The following is a 14,970-nucleotide window of genomic DNA, read 5'->3' on the forward strand; positions in this document are numbered from 1 at the left end:
CATGTATAAGTCATGAAGAAAGCAATAGCAACAAACTAAACGATCATCGTGCTGAGCTAACGGATGGGTCAAGTCAATCACATAATTCTCTAATGATGTGATCCTGTTAATCAAATGTCAACTCATGGTTATGGTTAGGAAACATAACCATCATTGATTCAACGAGCTAGTCAAGTAGAGGCAAACTAGTGACACTCTGCTTGTCTATGTATTCACACATGTACTAAGTTTCCGGTTAATACAATTCTAGCATGAATAATAAACATTTATCATGATATATGGAAATATAAATAACAACTTTATTATTACCTCTAGGGCATATTTCCTTCATGGAGAACGTATCGAGATCAGCCACCTGAACAAGTCCAAGAAAAAGAAAAAAATGGCTGTCGCTACAGGGCCATCAGATGATGGCAACCCTCGAGGACCTCCTCCACCTCCTGGCCCTACATGGCATGCTCCACCACCTCCTCCCCCGCCTGGCCCAACCAGCAGTGCCCCGCCTTCTCCTCCCAATGGCCCTACAGGCAGTACTCAAGGACCTCATCATACAGGTAATTACCTTCCCCAACTCCCCATCTAACTAGGTGTATAATTTCAGTTGTACACATCATGGTGCCTAGTTGCACAGAACAGGCTACCCAGTTGCGCACGCGTGAAAACTCATTCGGCCTACACGCACCACACCAAAAACCTGTTGAGCGTGCTATGTTACTTCGAGAATGAACATGAATGATACGTCTCCGACGTATCTATAATTTATGAAGTATTCATGTTGTTTTATTATCATTCTTGGTTGTTCAATCATTTTATAGCAACTTTATATCATTTTTTGGGACTAACCAATTGCCCAGTGCCCATTGCCAGTTGCTGTTTTTTGCTTGTTTTTTACATGGCAAGAAATCAAAATCAAACGGAGTCCAAACACCGCAAAACTTTTTGTGGATTTTTTATGGACCAGAAGACATCCAACGGACTAGGGCGGCACCTGGGGGTTGCCCCGAGGGGGGCACAACCCACCAAGGCGCGCTCAGGTGGGTTATGCCCACCTCGATGGCCTCCCGCACCCCCTCTTTGCCCTATAAATCACCAAATATTCCAAAAACCCTCGAGGTAACCCTAGATCATAAGTTCCGCCGCCGCAAGGCTCTGTAGCCACCGAAAACCAATCTAGACCCTGTTCCGGCACTCTGTCGGAGGGGGAAATCATCACCGGTGGCCATATTCATCATCCCAGCGGCCATCGTGATGAGGAGGGAGTAGTCCACCCTCGAGGCCGAGGGTTTGTACCAATAGCTATGTGTTTAATCTCTCTCTCTCTCTCTCTCGTGTTCTTGAGATGTCACGATCTTGATGTATCACAGGCTTTGTTAATATAGTCGGATCATATGGTCTTTTCCCCTCTCTATCTTGTTGTGAATTGAGTTTTCCCTTTGAGAATTCGTTTTATAGGATTGAATACCTTTATGGATTTGAGAGCACTTGATATATGTCTTGCATATGAATACTCGTGGTGACAATGGGGTATCATATTGATCCACTTGATATATGTTTTGGCACTCAACTCATGGATTCCCGAGGTGACATTGGGGTAATCTACCCATAGGGGTTGATGCATGTTCTTGCCTTTGTTTCTCCGGTAGAAATCTCGGGGCACTCTTTGTGGTTCTTTGTGTTGGATTGAGCATTATGAATCTGAAATTATTTGGTGTTATTTTAGTACGAACTCTTGGATAGATCGATCGGAAAGAATAGCTTCGAGGTGGTTTCATACTCTGCAAAAGATTTCTTCTTATGTTCTCCGCTAGATAGGAACTTTGGAGTGATTCTTCGTCGCACGTTGAGGGATGGTTATATGATCCAATTATATTTGCATTGTTGAGAGATTGCACTAGCGAAAGTACGGACCCTAGGCCTCATTTTCAGCATTGCAATACCGTTTGCGCTCACTTTTGTTACTTGCTACCTTGCTGTTTTTTATTGTTACTATTACAAAAATCAATATCTACTATCATTACTACACTTTTATCACCATCTCTTCGCCGAACTAGTGCACCTATACAATTTGCCATTGTATTGGGTGTGTTGGGGACACAAGAGACTTTTTATTATTTGGTTGCAGGGTTGATTGAGAGTGACCATCTTCATCCTACGCCTCCCACGGATTGATAAACCTTAGGTCATCCACTTGAGGAAAAATTGCTACTATCCTACAAAACTCTGCGCTTGGAGGCCCAACACGTGTCTACAAGAATAAAGTTGCATAGTAGACATCACATATACATAGTAATAACAATTGTTTGGCACTGTATGCACATGATCGCAGAACGAATGGTTTCCTATGGGAAAAAATGGAGAGGTTACATTCATTAGAATGTGTCTAAAAATATGATGTTCCTCCTATACTGCATCAACTTCTTATAAAAATGACATGTTTAAATCAGTGGGAGCACATGCATACCTTGCCGCCTTGCTCATGCGCAGTTCACATCCGTCTGCTACTGCAAGTTCTCAATCTAGAGGGCCCTGACCTGCAACCAACGGACCCCTGCACCGCGGCCGTCATACTATGCAGCCTGGAAAACGGCGGCAGCTGGCCTGACATCTGCTGAGTGGGCAGCGCTCGCTGCTGCGGCGGCGATGGATGGTGCCCCAAAGCAGTGGTGCAGGATGATGGTGAGATGAGGGGGAGATGGGGGAAGAAAGGGATCATGATCTGGGTGGAAAGAGAGGAGATGAAAAACGGCTGGCTTTTTCATCTGTGTGGGTAGGAAGACCATGGTGATAGAAAAAAGGAATTGATTGAAAGAAGGAAGGAGATTGATCACCATTTGATTGAAAGAAGGAAGGAGATTGACCACCGTCATGAATGAATTGATTGCCATGCATGAATTGATTGCATTTGGTTACCTTACGTGAATTATTTGTTTACCAAAGATAGAGTCAGTTTGTCCGGCCAGATGAGGATAAAACTGGCAGGGAGAAAACCGGTGGAGGGAGAAAAGAAAATCGCTGGAGGGAGAGGGGTCATACGAGAGAGTTGGACGAAGAGCGGGGAACGTAAGAGGGGAAACGGAACACTCTGTTTCTTTTAGGTAGTAGATATACGGTTGGCTAAAATCACGCTTGCACTATTGCGGGCCGGGCCGGGCCGCGTTTGATCAAGCGGCGAGCATCTGGCCGCTCGTTTCAACCAGAAATTGCGTGTGCACTTTTAAGATTTTAGGAAACATTTATCACGCTATATCCAAATACACCCTGTACTTAGTTGCAAATGATCACGAAGCACGCCAACAGGTGTTCAGTTTCTCCTGAATTTGTGCGCATACCTTCATACGGGCACGAGTGTTGTGCTTCACCATACCTGTACTAAGAAGTCTGACCCACCCTAGACCACACAAACCTCTCCAGAGACTACATGCACCCGGTGCACAGGGTCCACAGTGAAGTTGAAAACCTGTAGTCAGAACGTTATTGTCATGTGGGACGCCTCCTTGCTGTCTGATGAGGAACTGGGGGCAGGAGAATGGACGGGCCGATGGGGGCATGGGGTGTCGTCCCCTTCTATATCAAGCATAGACCCCTCGCCCCATCTTTGATATAGGCATTTCTCCTGCAGAAGAGCTAGTGACTACTCCCCTTCTTCTAGCTTTGGTCTTTACTCCGATCCGACCTTGGAGGCCGCGCTAATGGCTGAAGGGAGTGCCTATTTTGACTAGGACGTGGCGACAGTGAGCTCCGGCCATGGCGGTGTTGCACAACACTTCATCCATAATGATGGTGGTGCTCTAGCCGGGGGGGTCGTCGTCCCAGCCGCCGGATCAAGGCCTTTTGGTGGCATCGGCGAGATGGATCCCACCACGTTCCCTAGCTACGGCAGCAGCGACGCCCCTATGGCAATCGCGGCGCCTGCTCGGGCGCCAGCGCATGCCAGATCTAGCAGCCAGGGGATGACACAGTTCAAAAGGTTCTGGACTGTGGAGGAAGACACGTATGTAGAAAATCCAACCCTAAATTGCAAACCTTTTTCATTGTCCTTCATCGGCTACAACTTCGTCAGTTTTGTTTGTGATTAAATTGTAGGCTGCTCAGGGCGAAGGTGTAGGAATTCGGCGAAGGGAGTTGGATGTAGGTCGCATCGTACCTCCCCAGCCGGAGTGGGAAGCAGTGCCGGGAGAGATGGGTCAACCAACTTGACCCCAACATTGAGGTGATCTCGCCAGATTAAAATTTCTGAACTCCCTAGTCCCTACAAGCAGCTTGATTCTCAGGAATTTTGATGATCTATGATTGAGTGTGCTTACGGAATGAAATTCTTCCTTGCGTTAATCTAGTTCGTCACCATTCGGAAGTGGGTATTAAATTCAGATAAATAGTTAATAGTCTTGCATGTATTTAGTCTAATCAGTAAATATGGCAATTAATTTCTTCATTTAGGGAACTAAATGAGCACCCAAGTAATTTCTGAATAAAAAGTTGTAGGGAAGTAATTTTTCTAAAATCAATAGAGATTGATGTTCCTGCCCATGCATTAGCATTTGAAACATGTACAAGGGCTTCTGTGTTCAATCCGTAAATAATAATAAGAAATCTCACTTGCATGTACAAATATGGAATATACTACTCCCTCTGTTCACAAAGATAAGATGTTTTGGATATTTCAATATGGACTACACGGACTAAAATAAGTGAACAAACACGCTAAAACAAATCTATATGCCTATGATTTGGAAAAGAAGTTAGAACATCTTATATTTGTGAACAAAGGGAGTAATTGACATGGTGTCTCATTTTTTAAACTAGATAATTGCTCGTCGTTGCAACGCGATTATAAACATTCTCGTAGATTTTCCCATGATTGCACGTCTATTATTACATTGGTGCGCTATAATCTTAGGAAGACTCTGTATGCAAGTGTCATGATTTGCCTGCCATCCTATTGTTAAGCACTTATTTGGTAAGAATTTATTGACTTATCAAAGAAAATATTATTTGTGAGAACGATCGGATATGGGAGTCAAAATGTCATCTTATTGTTAAGAACTTATTTGGTAAAAAAATATTGACTTGCCAAAAATATTATTATCTGAGAGAAAAATCAAAGATGGGAGGAAAAAATCAAACATGAGAATGGAAGGGGGGACCATATAGAGAGAGAGGTTGGATGAAGGAGAGGCTGAAATGGGAACCTTATGTTATTTTTAAGTAGAGAGGAGATTCTTGGCCATATGTGATCACCCAATTAGAAAATTGACTTGATTATTTGTCAAATTATTGCTTCTACCTATTTGTTAGTAGCCACAGTTTGGTATCCCTAAAGTAAGAGTCGATGTTCCAGCCCACAAATTAGCATTTGAGACGTGGTACTTTCATTAGTTCAATCATATGATTGTACGTCCAAAAGTTTGCACCTATAATTTGGTCACCATTCGGAAGTGGGTATTAACTCCCGAAAAAAGTTAGTAGTATTGCATGTCTTTAGTCTACTCAGTAAATGTGGCAATTACTTTCTTCATTTAGGCCAACAATCCACCCAAGTAATTTTGGGAAACTGGTAGGGATAGATGTTCCTGCCCACACATTAGCATTTGAAATGTGTACATGAATTCTGTGTCCAGTCCATAAATAAAAACCACACTTGCACTTACAAATATCCAAATTTGCTAATTGACATGGTGTGTCCTAATTTTTAAATTCTTCACCACTAAGTGATCACCCAAGCGTTATCGAATTTGGACCGCAATAGCCAGCGACTGTTCCCTGTCCAGGATGGCATTTGCAAATAGCGCGGCTGGCAATTTTAATGTTGGGGGTGGTATTTTTTACAACAACAAAAAGCATGGCATTTTGTTTATTTAATGCATTTTTCATCAAAAAAACTGCCACCATGAGATCTTGATCTTGTGGTCTGTGGGTCATTTGTTGGGATTTCTTCCCCTCTAACGTTCCCCAGATAGAGATAACATTGCCGATTTTTTTATCTTGGTTATTTCTCAAAGCTGCTACATATTTGCGACTTGCCTGAATTTTGTATTTCCTAAAGTAAGAGTCGTTCCAGCACACAAATTGCATTTGAGATGTGGTACTTTTATTAGTCCAATCATATAGATAAAACAAGTCACATGCTGATAGTCGGATACACATGTTCCAAAATTTTGATGTTGTTTATTTGGGAAATTGTTGCTTTCTGTTTATTATGGTTTTCCTGAATTTGGTGAATAGGAGTAGATGTTCCTGCTCCCGGGTTAGCATTTGGGATATGTGTGGGTTGCGAAATAATTGAGCTCCCCTCCGCTCCCTCCAGACCGGACTGACTGTGCAAGGCGGGCCCTACTTCGGTATGCAGGTACGACCTGCTTCGTCGATGGATATGTGCACGCCACCAGCCCATGCACCAAGCCCCCTTACCCGCTACCATGAGCCCTATGATGAGTTGTGCACGACATCAACCCATGCACCGAGCCCCCCCCCACCCCGCGTTCCCCTTTTCGCCTAATGAAGAACCACACGCCCATCATCATGCCTCGCTTTCCAGCATTCCCAGTGCTCTAGAACAACAACCCAATGATGACAGAGATGGATGCTTTGCATGCTAGTTGTGCTCCTGGCAGGGCCCTCCCCTGGTGCACCACTTTTTTGTGCCGGTGTTGCCTCCCATTCTCCCCGCTCCTAGCTCCACACCACCCTGGTCATCCATAACAAGGAGGAATACGCTCACGAAGGTCACCGACGTCGACAAGTCAGCATAGCCCATGCATGTGTGCCAAGAACAGGGTCATTCCCATCGCCCAGCTCCTGCAGAGGCTTCTGTGCCAACAGATGGGAGTCATTGGTGAGGTTGAACAGGTCAACAAGGAAGGGGTTGACTGTTTTGTGGCTCTGTTCCAGGAGGGGCTGCCAGACATAGTGTCGAGCTCCGGATGCTTTTCAAACTTGACTACGATTTGATGATAGTTCGGTTTTTTGGATGTGCTAGTGGGCATGAGTTCAATATGGTATCCAAGCCAAGAGGTCTCAAGTTCAAGACCTTGCCAATGTAGTATTAAAAAAGATTCTACGTCCTACATCGATCCCACTCCTAAGGAAAATAGCCTAGATGTGAGGGGAAGTGTTGAAACATATTGCATGTCTCTCTTCATCGGTTCAGATTTTTAGATGAACTGACTGGAGCATGAATACAGTATGGAGGATACTTTGATGGAGCATGGTGGTGAAGGTGGCCATGTGATGCCATCACCGGCGAGCGAGTACGTCATGGGGACAACCTCATCCCTTGGTTCACCTAATGATGTATTATTGATCCATCACCCAGTCACTCCCATGTTTGAGACGATATATAAGTTTTTTTCCTCCTCCGCCCATTGATCCTGGGGTGAAAGTAATGAGTGTTAGCATGTCCCTATTTAAAATTTGCGATCCTCGAGATTTGTCGCTTGGTTCCCATGACTTGATCCATTTGTTCACCGAATGACTATTGTGGGCTTACTAGCCTTATGCATGTCGTGGACAAGCTTATTGACAAAACTCTTTCCATGAGGTTGGCTCTAGACATGAATGATATTTTTCCATTGCACAAAGTTCTTTCATTAAGAGGAGAAGCACCCACAATAACTTCATTTATGTGCCCAATGTGGCTAGAAGATTTTACCACATCAAGACACATATGCCCCTCTTCAAGCTCAACATAAAGAAGGCCTTGGATTTCTTTAGGTGGGGCTATTTTATAGCAATGTTTAGTCACCATGGCCTCCAAGGCCACTTCTGAGCATGGATCTCGACCCTCCCCTCCTCGACTTCTTCTTGATTTTTTTCTCAATGGGACTGCTGAGGACACGATCAAGCATGGTCGTGGACATTTTCAGGGGTACAGTCTCGTCATTGACCCGCTGCACCATATATTTATCAAGTATATGACCTAAGGAAAACTTCATCCTCTTGGTGGGCGTCACACGACATTTGTGGTTCCATTTACCTCGATGATGTGGTTGTTTTATGTGCCCCTATCAAGCAAGATGTACAATTCCTCATCACCAAGGTTGCCTCTTTTGGGGATAATACTAGCCTTGTTACAAATTGCGTAAAAAGACCCGTTTCACCTATCTGGTGCAATAACAACAACCTTGATGACATACTCTAGTCCTTCCTGGCATGTTTCTTATACTTCACCATATGTTACCTTCCACTATCCCTCATGGTCAAATTAAGGATGGTCCACTTGCAACACTTTGAAGATTAAGCCGCTGGGAAATTAGTACCTTCGAGAGGGAATCATGTTCATACCGCAAGCCGCATGATCTTGGTCAAGGCGGTGCTCACAGCTGTGGCCATACACCATCTTACACTGTTTGACCTCCTCATGGAGGTTTTTAAGAAGATTGATAGCTTGAGGTTTGCCTATCTTTGGGTGAGGACAAACAAAGTGACTGGATGCAAGTGCAAAATTAACTTGGAGCAAGTTTGCAAGCTGGAGGAGTTTGCTGGTCGGAAATTCTTAATCTTGGAAGTTTGCCATCGTGCTTCGCTTACTATGGTTATGGCTTGACTAGGATGACCCGCAATGGGTGTGGTGTAATATGTGGATTTCATGCAACAATGATGAGGTAATCTATTAGTGGCGGCCACTTAGGTACGATTGGTGACGGAACTAAAGCCAAATTTTGAGACTCGTAATGGCTGGAGGGACTGATGCATAAAGATATCAGACCCTTTAAAAAAATATCATGCAAGAAAGGTGGCATTGTGGACAAGGTTTTAAGAGATACGTTTTGGGTTCTACAGACTGGTAATAAAGGAGGCCTCACACTAGAGCACATCCAATAATTCATCATTCTGTAAGACAAACTTGCCAATGCATGTTATCATCCAACCAGACATCCAAGATACGACCATGAGAAAGCTGACCAACGACAGGAGTTATACCACCTCATCGGCTTACAAGGCTCAGTTCGTCAGCCTCATCTGATCCAACTTGCGCGCCACAGCTTGGAAGGTTTGGGCATCCTAAAAATGTAAGTTCTTTGCTTGGTTAGCCATCGAAAATAAGATTTGAATGACAAAGGTGTGAGTGACCAAATCACGACCGGTGCCCTCTTTGCAACCAAGTGCAAGAATTAGTGGCTCACCTCATCATCAAGTGTCGGTTCTTGCCTCAAGTTTGGAATGACTTGATCTCTTATCTTGGTCCTCATGCTAGTATGATGCTTTCTCCTCATTTTGAGACGACAATGTCTTGGTGGAAAGAAGTCCTCCTCAATAATTGGCAACCGAGGAAATCTCTACATTCTTTGCTCATTCTTGTTGGATGGGGGATTTCTAAGGAAAGGAACGTATGTGTCTTTCAAAATAAAGTGAGGTCGATGGCAGTCATTGTTCGCCTTATCCAAGATGAGGCGTCTCTTTGGGCTATTGTAGGGGCCAAGCATTTGAGTAATGTAATGCAGGACAGTAATTTTGAGTCTTTGTGGTTGTTATTTTACAAACTTCTCTTGTTAATCAATAAAAAGGTCAATATTTTTCCTTGTTCCAACAAAAGGAGCACAAAATCTATAAATAAAAATGACACTTGCAATTGTGATATAATCGATATTGCTAACTGGATTTTTTCTGAAAGTTTTGTAGATCTCGGGCACCTCAAATTACACAATATTGATTCCCAAAATGGTAGCAAACACAAAATATGTGTAATTTTTAATAAGATGTCTACAAAATAAATAAGGCATGTCACTTTTTTGTATGGGTCGATCCTCTCCAAATAATTATTGACATACTAACTTTTTTCCATTTTTTTATTAGGCTCATTCCACCATTTCATCAATTTATATGTGGCATAGATCAATTTTGTTAGAGTATCAGGCTTAGTTGGAAATTTTCTAACCAATAGATTCCTGAGATACTTTGAGATTCCTGAGATACTTTGAAATTCCTTAGATAATTTGAGATTCTGGCTATGTTTTCTGATCTTGGCGAGTTTTATCTTGTTTCAGAGTGTTGCATTAGTTTTTTAAAATGTGTAACATAATGGAAGTAATGTTCCATTATGTACCAGCAAAAATCTGATCTGAAACAAGTGCATTCTTATTTGTTGGTACCCCGATAAAACATTATGATGCATTTTGAAACAAGATAAATATTTTAATAAAATTTTAGTACTCTTAAACAACACAAATTTGGCAAACAACCAAAAAAGGTAAGATAAATCTCAAAGCAATGACGAATGGTGGATGCATGAATGGCATATCCATGCATGGTAGGAAAATGATTCTTGGTTGACTTCTAAATAAATAATGCTTCCGTGCACATGAGTGTTGTGTTGTGTAAAAAAGGTAAAGGTAGTAGATATTACTTTCGGTGTGTTGTGGTGTGTTCAATTGTACTTCAATGGAATATTATGCCATAATTAACTGACTCACGAATACTTCCCTTGTAGAGGAAAATATGGACCGACGCGGAAGACATCAAGTTGATCGAGCTGCATCACACCTGTGGGAAAACAACGTTAAGAACCACTGGAATGCCACTAAGCGCAGTCTGAAAGCGAAGCGCCAGCTCAAGAAGAGGAACAGTGAGCAGCCACCTCCTGGACAACTCTCCCTTCTTGCGGAGTACATCCGCAGCATGGAGCCGCACATCGGATCACCCGCTGAGACACCTCCAGTGTCCCCACCATTGTATCATGACCAAGAGCATGGTGGGAAGATAGGGATGGCCGGTAGAGATGCTGCCATCGTCATCGCCCCTACCGCGCAGGCGCACCTGACCTACCCCAATCCGGCCATGACTGGTATGCACTACCACCCAAACCCAACCAACATGCAGTACCGGGCACCGGATTTGAATGTCGCCGACGGGCCAAATGAGGGGTACTCGTACTACATCCCTCCCAATGCGCACCTGCACAACCGCATGTCGTATGGTTTGTCACCGACACAGATGCTTAGTGAGCAAGACATCCAGCAGACGACCAATGCGAGCATGAACATGTATGCGTTCAGCGGACAACATTCCCTCATGGCGAGCAACCTAAAGGCGGTGGCAGAGATGCACCGTGAGTGCTCCGCCAACAACCAACTGGGAAACATGGGTGATGGAGCTGGCGGCTGGTCCTACTATTACTACGACATAGACGCCACTAGTTCGAGCGGCCTTGCTGGAGGTAGTGCTAGCTGTAGCGACCATGATGTCATCGACGTGGTGCAGATGGCCTCGAGGGTGTTTGCTGCACAGGACTAGGAGGTGGTCACCCTTTGACAAACTAGATTCAAATGAGACATATATGTCCCCAGAGGATTTCATGTCTAAGGAGAACAATGAGATTGTATGTGTGTTGTGCTTATGTACTTTGTTTGATTTGAGTATTTTGTAAAGGTACTTTATGTGGTCCATTTGGGGAAGTACATTAATTTGTTTGCATTAGCTAATCCTTGGGAAATTGTTTCAGTAGATTTCAGTAGAGAAGAGGTAGAAAAACAAGGCAATGTCAAAGGTGAGACCGCAGGTCGCAGCATCTCTAATGTGGCCAAGACGAAGACAATGCTGCTCGCCTCGGCTTCTCCATGGAGGACTAACAGAGGATTGATAGGTTTAGATTGACAGGTGTGTGGTCATCGACGACAAAATATATGGTACGGTGGGTGGGAATTAGAAGGAAGGCATGAGCTGCAACAAATCTGACAAGAAAGGGTAGTGAGGCAATGCGCAAAAGTGTTGTCACTTAGGGTGGAGGCGGCAGTGCTGCCGACGATATGAATGGGTCAGTTGGAAGATAAAACCACTAGAGGAGGAAGAACGACGGCCAGCAAATCAACTAAAAGATAAAAGTAAAGGTTAATCAGACAGTCCTTACTATGTTGTACTAGTTGAGACACACTTGAAGTTCAAATGATAGAGTTGAATAAGTGCAGTTGGAAAAAATGTAGTTGTATCCCAAACATTGCAATTCATATAGGGCGTGTTTGGTTTCTTGTGTGGCACCTGGGTCGCACCCGCCATGCAAAATCTATTGTGTTTGGTGGCCTGTGCGACCTCCTCAGCCTGGCCCAACCGATGCAAAAGGAGGCCTCTCAGCCAGGCTGAGGGGCACGCAGGAATCGACCATATCTCCGAGCCAGGCTCGCGCGTGCAGCCGCAACTCCCATCCCGTGTATCCTTCTCATCCTCCTATCTCTCACGCATCAGATTGGATGGAGTGAGCCATCACCGCCGCCGCCGCCTGAGCTCCCTCGTCCACCAGCGGTTCAGGCTCCCTTGTTCACCACCAGTCCAGGCTCCCTAGCCCGCCCTCTTCCATGCCCTCGCCGGGGGCTCGCCGACCCACCTCGACAGCTGCCTTGTCTACCACCCTTCTGAGCTCCCTCGCCAGTGCTACTCCATGCCCACGCCGGGGAACACGCCGTCCGCCACCAAACGAGAGGAAGAAGGGGAGATGGGAGCACCTGTGTGCTGCGAGCCGCAACGGGTGCCGTGTTTCTCCCCTTCTCTCCCCTTAAACTGCGCCACCGCTCCAAATCCTTCCAGCGAGCCGCAGTCAAATCTCGCCATCAGCATCTCCTCCCCTCTGCCTTCGCTCCACCAACTCGTCGCCCTCCACCTCTTCGTTTGATTTGTTTTCTGAATCGTCTAGATCGGTGATAATGTTTTCATTTCTTTGAGAAATTTTTGATAAATAAAAATTGAGACATGAGTTCAGTTCAGATTTCAGTTCAGCGTTCTTTTACATGTTCCATAGAATGATCCAGATCTATTGTAAATGATTGAAATTGGAAGAGGAAAGTTCACAGACTTAAACTCAAATGCAGTCTACCAAACAACATCTGTTGTATATAGCATCTCTCATGCAACAATATCATACAGTCCACCAAACACACATCTCAGCTAATCTATGCATCAGCTCAACCAGGCTACGCTCACCCAGGATCCCCCATGCGATGCAGGCTAGAGCCACCTAGGCAACCAAACACGCCCATAGTGTAGCTGGAATAGACGATACAGTTTAAAAAGTGCAATTGAAACACGCGATGCAGTTGAAACATTGTTGTTGAACAAGCGATATATGTAGTTGAAACACATGAAAAATACAATTGAAACACATGATGAAGTTGTTAAAATGTTGTTGAATCAGCTACATAAAGTGTATACTAGTTTCTTACCAACGAAATATTTATGAGATAGCATTTCTCTTGTGCATATACTTACGATCTGCCTCTTTTAGAAATTTGGTGAAGCCATACCATTATTATTTTTCACTTTTTTTTGCACAGAGTGGCATCTTGTTGACAGTATCCTTTATCTCCTCCATTGTTCCCCTTCCTCTTCATTTTTTTCTAGTTCCACTCACTCAACGGATCGATATGCATTGATGGATTTTGATGTTCTCTTCATCTTCTCCAAACTTGAGTGGTTGACAGAGCCATGCATCATAGCATCTGCTCTCTCTTTCATGCAAGGAGCTACTCCATCCCTATCATCTCTCTCTCCACAATATAGATTTGTATTTGTGGCACTTCTCGTGCCTCTCGTGTCTTTTTTACGAAAAGTGCCTCGATTGTCTTACGCTTACATAATCACTATACCGCAGTTCACCATGAGGCCGATATAGCATCATAAATCTAGTGAAAAACAGTGCTAATGTAGGATTTCATGTGTGCCAAGCGACAATGGTGATTGCAGTTTGCAAGGCTCCGCTCAGTATGGTATGTGCAAACATGGTCATGGTGTAGCTCCACAATGGTCGAGAGGTGTCTTCAAATATATGTTCTCTTTCCATGTGTGTTTGCAACTAAAATGTGATATAAGGGGGTCCAAGCTCTACCCCCAATCAGCCAAAGTTCATTTATGGAATCCTAACACTTGATTTTTATCAAATCATTTGACTAACCATGTGAGACAACAAAAGATAGAAATTTCTATAGCTGGACACTGGGTCCTCCCTATCCCTTGCCAATGTGTGAATGATGGATCTAGGAAAGACCCATGTTACCCGCAGGGGCCAAAGACAAGACCTGAAAAACCTCCAAAAATCAAAACTCAAGTCCGTTAGACCCTGGAGCCTAAAAATTTGAAGTCAAGCCAACCATGGAAATACATCTTGGGTTGACGGAAACTGATTCTAAGGACAATTGTTTCTGAACATCAAAAGGAAATCAAAGCCCAAAAATGTAAGTGACATTGATCCAAAATCCAAATTCAGGCCAGCCACATCAGTAGTGCAGAGACATCCTGTGCAAATGGTTTTTACCCCTTTCAGCGACACAGTTTCCAACCATCACCTTGCTAATGTGGGCGATAGGGGGGTCCATCCCACATGACTTAGATTAATCATCTGTGATAGGGTGGAAGCATGCATACATTTGATGAACAAAACGTATGTGATGACCGAACCTATCCCACACGCGAATTATCCAACAAGCGTTTGTGATATATCAAATTTCTCAAACGCTCCATTTATCGCACTCATGTGGGATGGCATAACTATCGCATATGCTATTCTATGATACACAATATTATATAGGGAAGGATATTGCAGAGCCAAGGGCATCTCCCCTAGCCATATATCCTCCCATAATCTAGTAGTGGTACCATTACCTACTATGAACTTCACCCGTTGGAAGAAGACTACCTTTGTTCTCATTAACCCCTTCCAAAAAGGCGAGTCCGTAGGCCTACCGGTAACCTGGGCCAAGGTCTTAGTGCATAGGTACTTATTCCGCAATATTTGTACCCACATACCCTCGGTCTCAATAGATAGCTTGTATAGCCATTTGCTAAGCAAGCATCTATTCTTTACTTCTAAATTCTTGATCCCTAACCCACCTTGGTCCTTTGGTCCGCAAATAATATTCCATCTAGCCAATCTGTACTTCTTCTTAGCCTTATCACATTGCCAAAAGAAGCGGGATCGATGAAAGTCTAGTCAACTAGAGTTATATAGATATCATGGTTTATGTATGTAGTACAACTTCGTACAGTCAAAAG

At 43.9% G+C, this 14,970-nt stretch overlaps 1 pseudogene; it reads left to right on the top strand.

The window, feature by feature from the left end:
* The first annotated feature begins 410 nt into the window (after nt 1-410).
* LOC119352188 lies at nt 411-11,229 on the top strand (annotated as a pseudogene).
* Nucleotides 11,230-14,970: the final 3,741 nt, after the last annotated feature.

Source organism: Triticum dicoccoides, chromosome 1A, assembly GCF_002162155.2.
Source record: "Triticum dicoccoides isolate Atlit2015 ecotype Zavitan chromosome 1A, WEW_v2.0, whole genome shotgun sequence".
Lineage (NCBI taxonomy): Eukaryota > Viridiplantae > Streptophyta > Magnoliopsida > Poales > Poaceae > Triticum > Triticum dicoccoides.